This window comes from Chiloscyllium plagiosum, unplaced genomic scaffold (assembly GCF_037043375.1).
Source record: "Chiloscyllium plagiosum isolate Xiang-an unplaced genomic scaffold, Cpla_swu_hap1 HiC_scaffold_37, whole genome shotgun sequence".
In the NCBI taxonomy this organism is placed as follows: Eukaryota; Metazoa; Chordata; class Chondrichthyes; order Orectolobiformes; family Hemiscylliidae; genus Chiloscyllium; species Chiloscyllium plagiosum.
The window spans coordinates 46,067,331-46,081,913 of NW_028270175.1; the positions used below are offsets into that span (position 1 = coordinate 46,067,331).

At 40.6% G+C, this 14,583-nt stretch overlaps 1 pseudogene; it reads left to right on the forward strand.

The window, feature by feature from the left end:
* Nucleotides 1–392: 392 nt before the first annotated feature.
* LOC148139808 (putative G protein-coupled receptor 139) overlaps nt 393–14,583 on the forward strand; it is a 42,315-nt pseudogene continuing 28,124 nt past the window's right edge.

Here is a 14,583-nt window from a genome sequence, read left to right on the forward strand (position 1 = left end):
AGGTTTAAGTCCAAAATTAAGCAGCATTGTGGCACAGTGGTTAGCACTGCTGTCTCACAGCACCAGGGCCCCAGGTTCAATTTCAGCCTCAGGCAACTGTCTGTGTCGAGTTTGCACATTCTGCCCATGTCTGTGTGGGTTTCCTCCAGGTGCTCTGGTTTCCTCCAACAATCACAAAGATGTGCAGGTCAGGTGAATTGGCCATGCTAAATTGCCCATACTATTAGGTGTATTAGTCAGAGGGAAATGGGTCTGAGTGGATTACCCTTCAGAGGGTCAGTGTGGATTGGTTGGGCTGAAAGGCCTGTTTCCACACTGTAGGGAATCTAATCGAAGTGCCAGACTGTTTAGGTGGAGCTTGTTATTGCAGCCAATCAGTTTGACAATTGTGCATGGGGCAGGTTGTGAAAATGTGATTGCCGATACTTTATTGAGACTCCAATGAGATGCGGAGGCATTCCGTGGTGGGTGTACTGTGGCCTGAATTTGCATGTGGTTGTGCATGTTTGCATGTTTATAGTTAGTATTATGTATATTTGTGTGGAGACTACTAACCAGGTTTTGAAGGGTTAAAACGTAACCATCTTTTAGTATTGATGATGTCACAAAGCTAAGTCCTTTTTTTAAAAGCTGTTCTTTGGCTCAAAGATATTCTGTCCTTGATTTTTTTTAGAGGGGTAATAAACCAGGCTGGGCTTCGATCAGAATAGTTTGGTTCAGAGATGAAAAGGATTTTGAGAGGCCTTTTGTTCATATATAAACAGATGACACTGTGGCCATATTTTAGAAGTGACCTGTAGAACGAAAGAGGAGTGATCAGCACTCTAGTTGAGCAGTTTAGTTCAGTCCAGAACTGGTTGGGAGTTCGACCGGGAGCTGTGTGGAAACTCTCTCTATTGCCTTCTAACCTCAACCTGTAAGCATCTGATCCTTTTTTGTTCTGTGTTTTAAAGGGGGTTTGCTTATTGGGATGGTTGTGCATATTCAGAACAGCATACTTAAGTCTAGTTTGGATAGACGGAGTTCTGTAGGGGTTCTTTATTCTGTTCTTCATGATTCATTGTGTAATTTTGTGAATACATTTTTTGCCTGTTTTATACCTGGAAGTCAACCTTGCTAACTTAATCCAGGTAATTTTCACTGAACACTTACCAAAGCAAATTGCAAAGTTATGGTCTGGGCTGCCTGATTAAGAATGTTTTGAGTGGTCTGGCCTCATTCATAACAGTACTCTATCACAATTGATCGGTTGGAACTCAACATAACCCTCATTGCATTAGAGCTTTTTTCAATACCAGAAACTTGGCTATTCATGCTGCATTCCCCTGAGAGTCCATCACTCCCTACATTTTCCAAAACAGCATACTTGTTTGAAATGGGGATAGCCACAGAAGACACCTGCACTACCTGCCTATCTCTCCTGCCTTTCCTGGAGTTAACCCATCTATCTGACTGTATCTGCAACTTTTCTCCCTTCCGATAACTGTCATCCATCACACCCCCTTGCCTTTGTAAATATCTAATTGCCTCTAACTGCCACACCAATCACCCGTCGCCTCAAACTGATCCAATAGGATTAACAACCAAACACACTTACAGCCGACACTATCATCAATAACATGAAAACTCTCCCTAAACTCCCACATATGACAGGAAGAACATATGACTATTAAAGGCTATCTTTGCTCCTTCACAATCGACAGACCCAGAAAGTAGCACCATTGTTTTGCTCTAAAAAACAGTGCTCCAGACTAAATTAGTACTAATGATTTATATTTTTAAAATGCAACCTGAAAATTTCCAAAGTAATTTGACGATGGTGCGTCTCTCATATTGATTGAGGATAGAATCTTTACGGACATTCCCTCTATTTCCACCAATGCTTCAGTCATTGATCACAGTGCCTTCTATTCAGATTGGGTAAATATTATGCTTCAGTGTGTTAGATTCAAAGAGTTAACTGGAACTGTTTAGTCAGTCACTGTAATTAATGTCAATCTCCATGGATTCTAACTATGTCACTGAAGGTTTTCTGTCTTCTATTAATAAAGGGATTCCTTTTAATGAGTTATCCCATAGCATCAGTGGGAGAATCACCTTGGGCACTAACAGTGATCAGCATCTCCAGAGGAGGGAGAGGAGAGATCAGAACCTGAGAATAACAGACTGGAGAATTATATTAATTGATTAGAATCTGAGAGCAATAGATTGGAATGTTGTAACAGTGGATCAAAATCTGACGACATAAGACTCGAATGTTACAACAATGGACAGGAGTTTATCCTTGGGTCTTTACTGGCTTTCTCAAGATTGGCCAAGATTAGAATTGCGGGTTCGAGCAGTACTTTGGGTGATTCAAGCTGGTTACTATCCCATCCTCTCTATCATCGGTGTTCCTGGTAAGTCTCTCTATCTGACTATTAACTATATAAATCATGTTGCACTGAATTGCCATTCTAGCTAGTGAAATTCTGACAGGATTCAAGCAACTATCATAATTTTCATTCTTAATTTGTTTTTGTCAACCAACATTAAAAAGCCAATATCTGAGGCTGAAACAAACGATTCACAACTCCCAGGACTGACCTTGCCCTGAACTGATTTCTGTCTCCATATTCTCCCCAACATGGGCATTATACATTGCCAACTCGACAATATCCTTTATCTTCACCTCAGTCTGACTCCAGCTGCTGAATCGACCATCATCTGTACTCTTGTTTTATTCAGGTTTGCATATTCAACTTCTCTTTCGCCGATAATTCAAAGTGTAAATAATTCAACTGGAAACGTTTGCTGCTCTGATGCCTACAATGTTTCATGGGAGATGCGTCAGTTGTGGTAGTGTTGCTGTAGTGTAATCCTCAGCCTCAGATCATACTGAGGGAACATGAGCGCAAATCCACCCCATCCCTTTGCAACTGCTGCAGTTTAGGACAAATGTGTGGTCGTCATTACTACAAGTAGATTTCAGTGAATTGACTTCACTAATCCTGATACATTCATGTCTGTGCGAAAATACTGTCTATGGTATTCCTTGCTCAGTCTGTGATATTTCCACTTTGGATAAACATTAAACTTTCCTCTAGAATTGCCAAACAAGCCACATAACAATTCAGAATAGACAACAAAATCTGTTTTTACCAGTGTTGCCCATGTAGAATATAGAACACAGAACATAGAACATTACAGTGCAATACAGGCCCTTCAGCCCTTGATGTTGCACTGCCCTGTGGAACCAATCTGAAGCCCATCTAAACTACACTATTCCATTCTCGTCCAAATGCCTATCCAATGACAAAAAAATTTCCTCAAAATTGATGAATCTACAATTGTTTCAGGCAGTGCATTGCATGCACTCATGACTGTCTGAGTGAAAAAAAACACCTTTGACATCTGTCATATCTATCACCCCTCAATTTATAGCGATGTCCCCTCGTGCTAACCATATCCATCCAAGGAAAAAGGCTGTAACTTCCACCCTATCTCATCCTCTGATTATCTTATATGTCTCAATTAAGTCACCTCTCAATCTTCTTCTCTTTGACAAAAACAGTCTCAAGACCCTCAGCCTTTCCTCGTAAGACCTTCCCTCCATACCAGGCAGCATCCTAATAAATATCCTCTGAACACTTCCTAAAGCTTATACATCCTTCCTATAATGCGGTGACCAGAACTGTGCAAAATACTCCAAGTATGGTTGCACCACAGTTTTGTATAGCTGCAGCATGACCTCATGGTTCCGAAACTTTGTCCCTCTACTAATAAAGCGAACACACTGTATGCTTTCTTAACAACCCTCTCAACCTGAGTGGCAACTTTCAAGGATTTATGTACCTGGACACTGAGATCTCTCTGCTCATCTACACTACCAAGAATCTTACCATTAGCCCAGTACTCTGCATTTCTGTTACTCCTTCCAAAGTGAATCACCTCACAATTTTCTGCGTTGAAAAACATTTACCACCTCTCAGCCCAGCTCTGTAGCTTAAAGGAGACTGCATTGTGAGCAGCCATGAGAGTAGACTGGATTGAAAGCTGTTTCACCTGGAAGGTATGTTTGGGGAGAGGTGAATACGCAAGTGTTGCAGCTTCTAAAAATGAGCAGTGAGATACCATGGGGTAGTGGGCAAGTGTTTGGAGTAATGAAGGGTGTCACAGAGAGAATGATCCCTGTGAAATGCTGACAGTGGACTGATGGGAAGACATAAGTAAAAACAATGACAACAGATGCTGGAAACCAGATTCTGGATTAGTGGTGCTGGAAGAGCACAGCAGTTCAGGCAGCATCCAAGGTGCAGTAAAATCAAAGTTTCGGGCAAAAACCCTTCATCAGGAATACAGGCGGAGAGCCTGAAGGGTGGAGAGATAAGTGAGAGGAGGGTGGGGGTGGGGAGAAAGTAGTAAAGAGTACAATAGGTGAGTGGGGGAGGGGATGAAGGTGATAGGTCGGGGAGGAGGGTGGAGTGGATAGGTGGAAAAGAAGATAGGCAGGTGTGTTACAGGACATGGTTGAAGAGCTTCAGGGCAGAGGAAATGACCTGGGAGCTGCAGTGGGAGAGGGACCCCCTGAGATTCATGTTTGATTGTGCTTTCCTACTGCAGCTGATGGGATTGGTGGGGGATGACTCTTTGAAATTGGTGACTAGTGTAGTGGAAAATGAGGGCAAGGGGATCGTGTTTATTGTTCTGTAAAGGATGGGAAGAACAAAGACAGAAGTGCGGGAGATGGGTCAGACACATCTGAAGGCCCTGTCCACCAAAATTGGGTCAATTTTTTGTTTGAGAGAAAAGGAAGTCGAGTTAAAGGCTTCCCACTAGACATGACATCATTGAGCAGAAATTACAAAGCTGAATCTGCTGCTCCTGTACGTGAAATGATTATCCCTTGATCCCTTATAAATCTTTACTAAAGTTTGAATTTAATATATTGATAATCTTAAAAGCCAATGACATAATCCGTTGCTTTGGGCATGTAGGACATTAGGAAAATTGAACAATTGGGAGGAGAACCGCAAAACCAATGGCATTTTGCTACTCACCTTATCTTTGCCCCTCGTGATTTTATAAATTTCTATTTTGAAATTCTATTAACTCAACCTCCTACACAACATCTGATAATAAATTTAAGACAAGTATTTAAAAGTAAGCAATACAAATTTAAAACCGACAGGTAAATGTCACTCAGTCCAAAACTTTATACTGTTATTTTCTTTTCTCCATGTTACAGTACACAGGTAATGTTAAACTCTTACCCTTGTCAATAAGAAATCAACCACCTGAATTCCTTTGCCTCAAAGTAAGTTGACAAGAAATGTGAGCTGTGTCAACCTGAGGAACCAATCTGAAGTCCATCTATCCGACATTGTTCCATTTTCACCCATATGTTTATCCAATGACCATTTAAATGCTCTTAAAGTTGGCTACTGTTGAAGGCAGGGCATTCCTTGCTACTCTCTTGTGTGGCTGCACCAGAGTTTTGTACAGCTGCAACATAACTTCATGACTCTAAAATTGAATCTTTTGCCAATAAAAGCTATCACACCACATGCCTTCTTAACAACCCTACCAACCTGGGTGGTGTTATGAAGATGTGGGTGTACTGTACCTTTAAGAGAGTTAAATACTAGCAGAACTACCTGTCATCACCAAGTGTTCTGAATAAGATACAATGTAACATGTAGTCCTACTACTGGGGTAGCTGGTTGCCTGGAGATAAAAACAGATTTGAATTAGGCCAATCAGTTTAAATTATACCCCGAAAAAGACCAAATTCCAATCAAGTTTGAATTTAATATACTGATAATCTTAAAAGCCAATGACTTAATCCAATGCTTTGGGCGTGTAGGACATTGGGAAAATTGAACAATTGGGAGGAGAACCACAAAGCCAATGGCACTTTCAGACTGCCCAGAGAATAGCTCTCTTAAAGGTACCATTATCAATCATTAACCTGTGAAGCAGAAATCCCTGAGACAAAGAAGATTTGATGCTAATCAGGGGATTTTTACCTGACTAGTATTGTAGAAGAGGAAGGTAAATGATACGTTAGAGGAAGGAATTGAAAATAGTTGTCAGTTAATTATTCTCTGTTATATTTTAAGAAATAAAGTTGTTATTGTAGTTTAACTAGTTCTTGGCCTCTTGAATTTTTACAGATTACTGCACGGGATAAATCTTTTTTGCATTGCTGGTTCATCGTAAGCAGGAGGGTATATCTTATGTCGTAACAGTTTGGGGGCTCATCTGGGATTTGAACATTTTGGGGGTGTTTGTCTGCGATTTGACAGTTTGGCTGTTGGATTTGTGATTTGAACTGGTTTAGACTTATTTCAGTAGATTTGGGGTGATGAAACATCCCTGCAGCTTTAAATACCTGCAGGTTAGTGTCCTAGATCATTAAATAAAACACAGAGGAGGTGATATGTTTAATTTCGATGACTTTTTTTAGATTAGATTAGATTCCCTACAGTGTGTAATCAGACTATTCGGCCCAACCCATCCACGCCGACCCTCTGAAGAATAACCCACCCAGACCCCATTTCCCTCTGACTAATGCACCTAGCACAATGGGCAATTTAAGCATGGCCAATTCACCTGACTGGCACATCATTGGACTGTGGGAGGAAACTCAAACAGACACAGGGAGAATGTACAAATTCTACACAGTCAGTCACCCAAGGCTAGAAGCGAAACTGGGATCCTGGTGCTGTAAGGCAGAAGTGCTAACCACTGTGCTATCATGCCACCCATATTTGTGGTTGATTAAATTAAAAGTGAGAGAAATGGCTCTTAAAATTGTAAAAGAAGTTCTGGGATTTGAAGACGATTCTCAAATTTGCCAAGAAAGTTTAGAAGGAAAGAAAAAGTCTATACTTTTAGAATTAGCAATAAGTTAGATATGGGTTTAACTGAGGACAAAAGTAAAGCTGAAATTGACGGGGGTTTACTCAACCACTTAGGGTGTATCAGAGAACCAGACAAGTGCAGCACAGGTAGAAAAACTTTAACAATTGAGGAAAATGGAGTTAGAAGATAAGAGAGAGGGAGAGGGAAAGAGAAATTGGGAGGAGGAGGAAAGAGAGAGGGAAAGAGAAAGAGAGAGAGTGGAAGAGAGAGAGAGAAAGAAAAAGAGAGGAAAAAGAGAGAGAGAGGGGAAAAATAGAGAGAGAGAGAAAAGGTTCGTAGCTGAGCAAAGAGAGTGCGAAGAAAGAGATAGACAAAAAGAGAGAGAATGTGGACTTGAGAAGTAGCACCTTCGTCAGCAGTCATTTTAACAGGATGGAGAATAAAAGCGAAGGTAGTGATATATACAAATACATGAAATCTCTGCTACATTTTGGTGAGAAAGATGTTGAAGCCTTCTTTATTTCATTTAAAAAATTGGCTAGGCAGATGAAAACTCCACACAGACAGTCACCCAAGGCTGGAATTGAACCTGGGTCCCTGGCACAGTGAGGCAGCAGTGCTAACCATTGAGCCACCATGGCACCCTGCGCTACCTATGAACTACCTACTATGAGCACATGAACTACCTATCGGAGGTCAACTAGGGGTACAAAAGACTCAGGCTAAGCTACAAAAGCATTTTCATTGGCCTGGAATTCATGAGGATGTCGTTAACTTTCGCTGTATGTGTCATGCATGCCAAATGGTAGGAAAGCCACAGCTCGTAATAAAACCAGCACCTTTGTTGCCAATTCCCACATTTAAGAACCTTTTATGTGGGTTATTATTGATTGTGTAGGTTCCTCTGAAATGGATAATGGATGTGTCTACCAGATTTCCAGAGGTAATTCCATTATGGAGTACCAAGGCAAAAAAGGTGATAGAGGAGTTAGTAGCTTTCTTCATATGGTATGGGTTATCCAGACAGACTTAGTCAAACCAAGCGTCAAATTTTACCGCTAGGCAGTTAAAGGACATTATGGATAGCTTATGTATGCAGCAACTTAAATCTCATGCGTATCATCCTGAATTGCAGGAAGCTTTAGAAAGGTGGCATCAGAAGTTGAAGACCATATCAAGAGCATACTGTCAGGATTAACTAAATGATTGGGATAAAGCCATCCCATTCATATTGTTTGCCATTAGAGAGACCCCAAATGAATCTTCGCAGTTCACTCTCTCCGAGTTAATATTCAGTCATGAATTGAGAGTCCCTTTGTAATTAATTAAAGATAAATTGAAAGGAGCAAAGTCGACTATCTGATTATGTATCAGAAATGAGGGCGAGACTAACTCGAGTAGGTGAGTTAGGTAAACAGCACCTAAAGACTGCACAGTGTAGAATGAAACAGGTGGCAGAGAAACGCTCTGAGACTCAGACATTTGCCCGACGGGATGAAATTTTAGTACCGTTACCAGTGATAGGAGATCTCTTCAAATCCAGGTTTAGTGTCCCTTCCAAATTAAGAAGAAGTTGAGTCAGTTGAACTATCTAGTAAAGATGCCAGATTTTAAAAAAAGGTATTGGGTATATCAGGTGAACGTGTTGAAATCGTATTGTACCAGAGAGAAAGAATAGCAGAAACAGGTGTTAGTTACTGTCCCGCACAGTGAGGAATCAAATCCAAATGATGTCGATTTTAATGTGCCTCAAAATAGATTAAAACATTTTAAAAGTCCTTTACAAGTATAAGAACATATGTAAGAATCAATTGGGGAGGACTAATGTGATTATAGGTGAAGTAGACATAGCGAATACTATTCCAATAAAACAACACCCTATCGGCTTAATCCTTTCAAAGCCAGACTGGTCCAGATGGAGGTGGAGGCTATGCTCGATGAGGCCATAATTGTACCAAGCCAGAATGAGTGGAGTTCGCTGATCATCTTAGTTCCCAACTGGGCAGGACTCAACGATTCTGTGTGGATTACTGTAAGGTCAATGCTGTAACAAAATTGGGCTCATATCCAATTCCTAGATTGGAAGAATGTTTCGAGAAAGTTGGACAAGCCAGTTACATCATGAAGATGGACTTAATGTGTGGTTACTAGCAGGTACCTTTATGAGCGGAAGAAATGTCTGCGTTTTAACACCAAATGGCTATATCAGTTGAAAGTGATGCTTTTTGGAATGAAGAACACACTCATCACATTCCAAAGACTTATGAACAGAATTGTGGCTGGGTTAACAAACTATGCAGTCTATTTGGACAATGCATTGATGTTTAGTAAGTCCTGGAAAGATCACAAGGTGCAGTTAGCAGAGTTCTTTGAATGATTACGAGAAGCAAAACCGGTAATAAACTTAAATAAAACTGAATTCGCGAAAGCAGAGGTGACGTTCTTGAGACATAACATAGGTTATGAAAGGTTGACACCATGGAACACAAAGACAAAGGAATTTCCACAACCAAACTCGAAGAAAGAGGTACTTTGATTCTTAGGACTCAGCGGATTCTATCTGACGTTTGTTTCAAACTTAAGCAGTGTAGTGGCACAGTTAATCGATTTGCTGAAGAAGTGCACAAGGTTTCGGTGGACAGAACCATGCCAGGAGGCATTTGACCATTTGAAAGCAATATTAACCACCAAACCACTTTTAGCTACACCAAACTTTTCAAAACCTTTTAAAGTCGCCATTGATGCTCGTGATATTGGAGTTGGAGCTGTACTCCTACAGGAAGATGAGGATGGGATTGAGCTGCCCGTTCGTTACTTTTCAAAGAGGATCAACATCCACCAGAGGAAATACTCCATAATCAAAAGAAGAACGATTTAGTTTGTTACTGGCCTTGCAACACTTTAATGAGTATGTCATGAACAATGTGTCAGAGACAGTTGTGTACTCAGATCACAATCCACTTACACTCTTAGAACACTTTAAAGACAAGAATATGAGACTACTTCATTGCAGTCTCAACTTAAAAATCCTACATGTTGCTGGTTGGAAGAATGTAATCGCAGATGCATTATTGCGGATTTAACTGATAAAATATAGATGAGACTTGTGCTTATTTTATACATATATATAGAGTTATATGGGAAGATGTTAAGGTGAACTTTGATTAAGGTTATCTGTATGTTAGGGTAATGTAGAGAATAGAGAAAAACAAAACATTGTTTCGTTATGATGGCTCACCTTTAGTTAAGTGTCACAAAGCTAGTCCTTTTTTTTCTAAAAGCTATTCCTTGGCTCAAGGATACTCTGGCCTTGATTTTTTTCAGAGGGGTTATAAACCAGGCTGGGCTACAATCAGTCTGGTTTGGTACAGCGATGAAAAGAATTTTGAGAGGCCTTTTCGATTATATGTAAACAGATGAAATTTCAGGCCAAAGTCGTCATGTTTTAGAAGTGACCTATATAATGAAAGGGGAGTGGTCAGCTCGCTAGCTGAGCAGTTTAGTTCAGTCCAGAACTGGTGAGCTATGTGGAAACTCACTCTCTCCCTCCCTCTCTCTCTCCCCCTCCCTCTCTTTCTTTCTTTCTGCCATTCAGCTTCAACCTGTAAGCATGTGTTCCATTTATACTGGCTTTTAAAGGGAGCTTGCTTATTGGGACTGTTGTGTATATTCGGAACAGCATAGTTAAGTCTAGTTTGGATAGACTGAGTTCTGTAGGGGTTCTGTATTCTGTTCCCTGTGTTCATTGTATAATTTTGGGAATAGAATTTTGTCTCTTAAAACTTGTAGTCAATCTAGCTAACTTAGTCTGGGTAAATTTCACTGTACACTTAACAAAACAAATTGCAAAGTTATGGTCTAGGGTACCTGCTTAAGAATGTTTTGAGTGGTCTGGCCTAGTCTATAACAGATTGGACGCTTGTTGTGGGATTTTAAACAGCAAGTCATAGTATCGTTTTTAAGATTAGATTACTTGCACTGTGGGAACACGCCCTTCAGCCCAACAAGTCCACGCCGACCCACAACCCACCCAGACCCATTCCCCTAACACAACGGGCAATTCACCTAACCTGCACATTTTTGGACTATGGGAGGAAACCCACGCAGACACGGGGAGAAAGTGCAAACTCCAGACAGTCAGTCACCTGAGGCAGGAATAGAACCCAGGTCTCTGGCGCTGTGAGGCAGCAGTGCTATCCACTGTGCCACCGTGCTGCCCCTTTATTTTAGGTAATTTTTGGTTGGGTAGATAAAGCTTGGGATACAAAGCTCTTTCAGTTGCCAAACGTTTTCTGGATATGGATGTGGTGACTTTGAAAGGTTTGCAAATGGTGGATAAGGCCAAGCTGCAGGAATTAACAGAGAAGCTGGAATTCAAGCTGCCTGCATCTGTGAGGAAAGGAAAGGTAATTACAGCAGCAGCTCAGCATTTAAACTTGCTGGAGAAACCACAGAATCTATAAAAATGGCAAGAATTCAATTGTAAATGAAGCAGCTTGAGTTAGAGGTGAGAGATAAGGAAAGGGCAGCAGAAATGAAACAGTTTGAGTTACAATTAAAACAGAAGAGAGGGAAAAAGAGAGAGCAGCAGAACAGAGATAAAAAGAAAAAATAGCAAGATAGAGGGAAAAGGAGAGAGCAGCAGAAGAGAGGGAAAAAGAGAGAGCAGAGAAATAAAAAGAGAGAACTTTTGAGCTTCAAAAACTGACACTTAAAGAGGAAAGTCAGCTTCAGAGGCTGGAGATAGAGGCTGAGGGTAGGATTCGTGAGGTAGAGTGAGGATGAGCAAGCCCCTGGTAGTCAGCAGCCTCATGAGAAACTGTTTAAGGATGTTCAAATATTGCCTGAATTTTATGAGAAGGATGTGGAAGCCTTTTTTCACCTCATTTGAAAAGATCGCTGAACAAATGCAGTGGCCAGTGGCAATGTGGGATTTGCTGATCCAAACGAAACTTGTAGGTAGGTCTGGGAATAGGAGGAGGTGAATAAAGCCATTTTAAGTGCATATGAGCTTGTACCAGAAGCCAATAGGCAACGTTTCAGGAATCCAAGGAGGTACGCTGGTCAAACTATTTTTGAGTTTAAAGGATCAGAGTAATTTTCATAGATGGATAAGAGCTTTAAAAATTGAGCGAACCTGTGATGCCATTAAAGAGATAATTATTTTGAAGAAATTCAAACATTCACTGCCTGAAATCGTGTGAACTCATGTGGAAGAGCGGAGAGTTAAAACAGCAAGGTTAGCAGCTGAAGGGGCTGATGGTTATAAGCTCAGCCATAAAGCTCTGTTTGGCTTCCAGAATCAGTTTCATTCAAAGAGGAACAGAAATTGGGGCAAAGAGAAATCCTCACGTGGAAAGGGAAACATAGATTTCAGTGAAGATCATAAGGATAATTTACCACAGATTTGAAAATAAAAACTTGAGGGGTACAAAGAAGTCAGAAAACTCCGGGGTTTTCATAGTAATAAGGTGGGCCACACAAAATCACAGTATTGGTGGGCTCGGAGAAAGCTAGATGCAGGAAAACCAGACAAGCCTGGAAGTTTTGTTGGACTAGGAACAAAAAGCACAAACGAAGTTGGACAACTGCCTCAGAGTGTACAAGATGATTAGAGGTTGATCCAGGATGAAGTGCCAGATCTGCTTTAAAATATACATGCAAGGGTTTGTTGTGGTTCGGTTCGCCGAGCTGGGAATTTGTGTTGCAGACATTTCGTCCCCTGTCTAGGTGACATCCTCAGTGCTTGGGAGCCTCCTGTGAAGCGCTTCTGTGATCTTTCCTTCACAGGAGCAGGAGGTAAGGAAGTTATAATATTAAGGGACACAGTATCCTCTCAGTCGGCAATGCTGAAGGATGAGGAGATATGTAGTCCTGAGGGGCTATTGCCAGAAAAGATACTGGTAACGGAATTCATGGTGAGACAAAAAGTGCTCAATTATGTGAAGTGAGGCTTGAGAGTCCAAGGAGGAGTGGAGAATTTGTGGTAGGAGTACTGGACAAACTCTTAGCTCCAGGAATATAATTTGTCCTTGCAAATGATATAGTTGATTCACCAGTAGACGTGCTGCTGCTGTAGTTGAAAAGCCAGTGGAGACACAGCCAACTGAAGACATGGAGAATGTTTATGCAGGAAGTTTCATTGATTGTGTAATCACAAGATCACAGAGGTACAAGCCGATACAGGAGGGATCAAAGGCACAAATATGGAAGCTGAGAAGTGTTATCCAAGACTTGTTTCATCAGATAAGTGGCACAGAGAAGGAGCAAATAGGTAAAATGCAATTGTCTTCAGCTCTGCTAAGCTGATTGAAATGCAGTAGAAAGATGAGAACTTAACGCAATTATATCATAGGGCATTTGCAGAGAAGGAGAGTGAATGCAAACCTATGTGTTATTACTTAACAAATGATGTCTTCATGAGGAAATGGAGACCTTCACACATTCAAGCAGCTGAACAATAGGCAGAGATTCATCAAATTGTTTTGCCAGTAGGGTAGAGGAAAGAGGTGCTATGAGTGGCGCATGAGCTACTACATGGAGGTCATTTCGGGGTGAGGAAAACACAGCCTGAAATACAAAGACATTTTTACTGGACTGGACTACACAAAAGGTGTTATTGAATTTTGCCAGCCAATCAGAATACCACAGGCAGTAATAAAACCTGTGCCTTTAATACCCATTCCAGCATTTGAGGAACTTCTCACAAGAGTCTTAATTGTTTGTGTAGGTCCCCTACCTCAAACAAAAAGTGGGAATAAGCATTTATTAACAATAATGGATGTGTCAACTAGATGTCCAGAGGCAATCCCATTAAGCAACATCACAGCAAAAAGGGTTGTTGAAGAATTACTGAAAGTTTTACTCGAGACAGACTGCCAATGGAGATCCAGTCAGATCAAGGATCAATGTTTGTATCTAAACCATTCAAGGAGGTTATGGATAACTTGGGAATAAAGCAATTCAAATCTATTGTGTACCATCTGGAATCGCTAGACAGATGGCATCAAATACTAAAGACCATGTTGAGGGTTTATGGTCAGGAATATCCTGATGATTGGGATAAGGAAGATCCATTTGTGATCAGAGATGCACCAAATGAATCGACCAAATTCAGTCAATTTGAATTAAGTTTTGGGCATGTAATAAGAGGACCAATAAAATTGAATAGAATAGAAATTAATAAGTCAGAATTCTGAGAGCACCCATTTTGACTGTGTGTCACATTTTAGAGAATGATTAAATAGAGCTGGAATGTTGGATAGACTGCATTTAAATGTGTAACAGCATACAATGAAACAAGAAGCAGATACAAAATCACAAATTCATAATTTTGCAATTGGGGATAAGATTTTGGTGTTACTTCCAGTAACAGGTGAATCTTGAAAAGCAAGGTTTAGTGAACCTTGTCAAATTGAAAGGAAATTGAGTGAGGTGAACTACTTGAGAAGGACTCCAGACAGGTAGAAATCTCACAGAGTGTGTCATGTGAATATATTCAAAAGGTATTTTGATAGGGAAGGAAATTAAGAGATGGTGTTAATAATTACAGCACAAAAGGAAGACCAAGTTCAGAGGAGTCTGAATTGGACATTCCTCAAATCAAATTGGACAATGAGGAAGTTGTCAAAAATTGGGATAAATTATTGAGTTACCTTCCACAAGAAATTCAAAATGACCTGAAAGAGTTATTACTATCACATGGGGAGATACGCATAAATAAACTGGGATGTACTA